Raw genomic sequence first — 4864 nt, 5'->3', positions numbered from 1 at the left:
GCTGGCTGGGGCTCTTCAGGATGGATGGTGTGTCCAGGATAGGACCCTCCGGGTCCTGCTCACGTGGGTGCAAGACACGGAAATAAGTTTACCGCACAGACAGACACTTGAACCTTTTTTTTCTGTGTGTGTGAAAATAAAACGCAGGAAGCAGTCCTCTCTCCCCCCCCTCCCCCGGGTTATAGTTTGCAGTTCACGCGGGAGGTTTCGATTATCTCTTTTCCCCCCAGCCACGTCATGGACCCCACTCTACTGCTCGGGCGAGCCAGATCGGAGTTGCTCCTGCCGATTCTCCCAAGCGAAGGAAGTCAGCGATCCCTCCGTCAGGATTTCCAGCCGGGTGTCACCGCGGCGCTGGAAGCCGGGGCGTCCCAGTCCTGCCGGCTGCAGCCGCTCCTCTCGATCACACTCCCCGCCGAGGGTCGCGGAGGTGGGCTCAGCCGGTTCGCCCCGCGCCGCCTGCCCGAGGGGTCCGAGCCCACCCCGGCGGCTCGCTGCGCTCTGCCCCTACTACCACCACCCCGGCGAGAGCCCCGGTGTCAGCCAGGCTTGGTCCTCCTCCTCCTCCTGCCGCCGGTCCTGGCGCTCTCGGGGCTGCTCGGGGACTCCCGAGAGGCCGGGCTGAGCGTGTGCGTGCGTGTGGCCGAGCGAGGGGGCGCGGGGGTGCGCGTCTCCCCGAAGGTCTGGCGGCGGCCCCGGCCGGGACTGACAGCCAGGGCGCTGCGCGAGCAGCTCCACATACTAAACCTCTCGCCTCTCCCCTCACCCCCACCCCTCCCACTCCCCTCTCCTCCCACCCCCCACCCCGAGGCCCCTTCCAAGCTCTCTGATTGGCCAATGGGACAAAAGTTTCTGTGGAGACGGCTGGGCGCTGACGTCACGGGCAGAATTGTCCCATTTAGGGATCCCGGGGGCAGTGCGCATGCTGCAGGCTGCAGGTTAGAGGCAGGAGGAGGTAGCAGCGGGCCGGGCGGCAGCCAGGTGGCGGAAAGGAGCTGGAGGCATCCAGGTGGGGGGACGAGTCCAGCAGGGTTTCCATGGAGATTTCCTCTGGGTCTAGCCTAAAAACAGCAGATCAGCTGACACCATTAGCTCAGGACCTAATTACTGCTTATTGGAGCAACAAATGAGGGACAGGGCCAGCTGCAGAGGAAGAGGTTTGCCCCCGCCCCTCTGTCTCCTTTCTCTCCCTCTCCATCGCTCTTGAGTCCCGGGTGAATTCTCATTAACTTGCAAGGTTCCTGCAACAGCTCTGCTTCTCTTGAGGCCACCCTTACTGCTTTTATTCCTTTTATTTCTCCCCCTTTTCATCAAAGGATGGCACAACAGCGAATGGGTTGTCCTGAGTCCTTGAATTTTTGCCCGATAAACAGGGGTTCAGTAGAACTCAGAGACACTGCTGTCAAGCAGTAGTCACAAATAAATGCACTCCCTCCGAGGAAGGGGATACCACTTTCAATTGACCGATTTTACCGTTTGTCGTTAGATCTCTCGCACTGTTTTAAAACACCCGGGCAGCTTAAGTACCCTGATAGAACATGAGCACATGGAGGGATATTTTGAATTATCAATCTAGGTGTGGCGTGTTCCAAAACAACCCCGAAAGTTTTGTTTCTGGCATCCAAGATAGGGCATGATTCTAAGCGTAGAGATTAAAGTTTTGCTCTATAGAGTCTGTTTCCTAGAAGTTTCTGGTCCTAGGGTACTCATTTACTCAGGAGTAAGCTAGCTCTACGGAGTTGACTTTGCTATAGATATGCTGGTCCATAATTATATTTTCCTTTTTAATAGAGCTTTCTTCTAAAACAAGCAAACAAACAAACAAACAGAAAAAACCCTCCTTTATCTACTTTCAGGACCAGGAAACATCTTTCAAATGTAATTTTTGCTAAGACTCTCTTGATAATGGCCCTAACGTCCCTTTATCCTAAGACAGAACCTTACTTTGATATACAGTACATGTGTTACATCCCTGCTTCAAAATTATGAAGAAAATATATGACTTATAGAGTACTCTGATATTTTCCATCTTTCCTAATCATTTTACTTTGTAGAGCAACAACGAAATTTATGTGGCATTTGACCCAGCAGAGGGTGACAGCAACTTAGAATTTGAAAATATTTTTGAAGCATGAAAATGCCACTGTACCTGGTGTTGTGTGTACACGTTTCCATGTGTTCTCTGTGTTCGAGGAAGATTTTGATTGTATGAACCTTGAAAGGCCATTTTCTCTTGTTATCTAAAATAATTCTGACCTGATGAATAAATCCCACGACAAGTGCCTAAGAAATGGGTACTAAAGCTGGGATTGGTGCTCAGGCCTGTCATCCCAGAGAAATGAAGCAGAGAAATGAAGATTGGTGTTAGCATGAGCTCAGCCTGGGGTATAGTGTGAGTTCCAGACAATCAGAGCTACACACTGCATCCCTGACAGAAGAAGGATAGAAGGAGAGGGAGAGAGGAGGAGAGGGAGAAGGAAGAGGAGAGGGACAGGGAGGAAGGGAAGAAAGAAGCATTCATATGCTGTCCCAATCTATTTCTAATGACTTTTGCTGAGAGGTTTGAATGAATTTGTTCCTCCTCTAGTAGATGTCAAGGATGTAGCATGCACACATACACAATGTGTTTGTAAGACTCTGACACCTAGTGTATGACCATCAGAGCATACAATATAAGTAACTGGCACAAATATGGCATCGACCCTCATTTGCATTAACTAGACTCACTATAATAAAATAGGCTGTACACAATCTATACTTCTTCAGGGAAAGAAGAAACAAATAAGTATGGAAAGACTGTCCAAATGGAAACAAATCAATTTAACGTGCAGTCTTCCAAAAGCCCAGGTTCTGTTGTTGGCAATGGAACCAGGGATATGACCTGCTCTGGATTTGTGTACATTATTGGCTGTGAAACTAAGGCAACAATGTTTTGGGCAATCTTTCCCACCTCAGGTTAAATCTCTAACAAATGTAAACTCTTTCTCATCTGGTCACTCTGGACTCATCTTCCACCTTCTAAGTTCTCCAGGGCTTTGCCTTCTTAGTGCTACTATGAGAGTCATATTAAGCCTCTTCTTCACCTATTGATTCATTTGAACCAGCTCCTTGAATTTAACAAGGGATGCCCTTCAGAATTGCTCCTGTATACACCTTGCCTCACCAAAAATTTATTTTACGCTTCATATGGTAACCCAACCATCAGGCTGAGCCTAACTAAGGTCATTATATATAGGCAGAGGGGGAAAAGTACATAATAAAGAAGACAGAGATGGTTGTATGAAAAATATTTTTAAATTTATAATGTCCAAAATTTTAGCCATAATATACCCAAATCAATGACTTTGTCATGGAAGTTAAACTTCTTTCAGGCCTGTGGTCAATTTATACATCATAGAAAATCTTGTACTTAATATATTAACCAAAAATATTCATTAAACACCAGGCTCATTAGCAAATAATAGTTTCGCAGTTCAAGAAAACAATAAGACAGATAAGCATGCATGCTCTTCATCTCACAGAACTTGAATTCCTCTAAGGATAACAGATAGTAAACTAGGAAATACTTGGACCTTGAGGTTAGTACTAGGGAGAGAAACAATGGTGGAACAGCAGACAGCAATGATGAACAGGAGAATTTGGCAAGTGTAGCTGAGTATCTTCTGAGTGGGTTGCAACTCACTGAGAGATACAACAATACATAGCAACTGGCTATAAGAAAGAACTGGAAGAAGGATCACAAAGCTCACAGATACGAAAGTAAGTTACTAACATGTTCCAAAGGCTTAGGCATTCATTGACCGGGAAAGAGAAAAACACAATATGATATTGAAGTCATCTATGGCAGCCAGCTCTTGCAGGGCAGTACTTGTCATAATTGAGAGTTGCATTTTTATAATTGGTCCAAAGGGAAAGCAAAGAGATGTTTAAAGCATGGCAATCACATGACGTGGAGTTTTGTGAATCTCACTGGTTCCTTCAAGCAGAAAGGATTGAAAGGGCATGTGCATGAAAACAGGAGGGCCAATAGGAAACTTCTAGATGTTGAAGAAGCTTACAGAAAATATCATGATGATGGGTTATCATGGTAACTGGAAGATAGAGGGAGGGGAATAATGACTAATGATATTATAGGTGTAGAACAAGTCTTACTGTAGCAACATAAAGAATGTTTGTGCCCTCCCAACAAATCATATGCAAAGGTCTTTTATGTTCAAGGTGGTAACATCTGAAGATACTGCCTTTGGGAGGAAATTCAGTGGTGGAAACTCTCCTAGTTCCCTTTTTTGTGACAAAAACCCTGACAAAAAAACATCTTGGGAAAGAAAAGTTTTATTAGGCTTACATGTACCCCAAACAGTCCATTATTGAAGAAAGTAAAGGCAGAAATTCAAGGCAGGAGCTCAGAGAAGAAACTACAATGGAAACCTGCTTATTTGCTTGCTAAAATTCTTTTCTTATACAATCCAGGACCACTGCCCAAAAGTGGCACTCTCTAAAGTGGGCTGGGCCCTCCCGTATCTACCATTAGTTAAGAAAATCTTCCACAGATGCACCCACAGGCCATTCTGATGGAGAGAATTATTCAATTAAGCTCCCCTTTTGCTAAGTGACTCTAGTTTGTGTCTAGTTGACAAAAATAAGCACAGGGATGGAACTTGTTGTCCTAAGACATCTTTCTTGTGAAGATTGAACATAAATTAGATACCAAATCTGCCAGCATCCTGGTCTTGACCTTAACCTCCAGAACTGCAAGAAAAACAAATCTATTGTCTAAAAGATTCCTAATGTATGGTAATTTGATATAACAAAGCAGGTAAACTAATACACTTGGTTTTATGTGCAGACACAGAAAGGGATTGCG

Source organism: Meriones unguiculatus, chromosome 2, assembly GCF_030254825.1.
Source record: "Meriones unguiculatus strain TT.TT164.6M chromosome 2, Bangor_MerUng_6.1, whole genome shotgun sequence".
Taxonomy (NCBI): domain Eukaryota; kingdom Metazoa; phylum Chordata; class Mammalia; order Rodentia; family Muridae; genus Meriones; species Meriones unguiculatus.
This window is presented reverse-complemented; position numbering follows the sequence as displayed.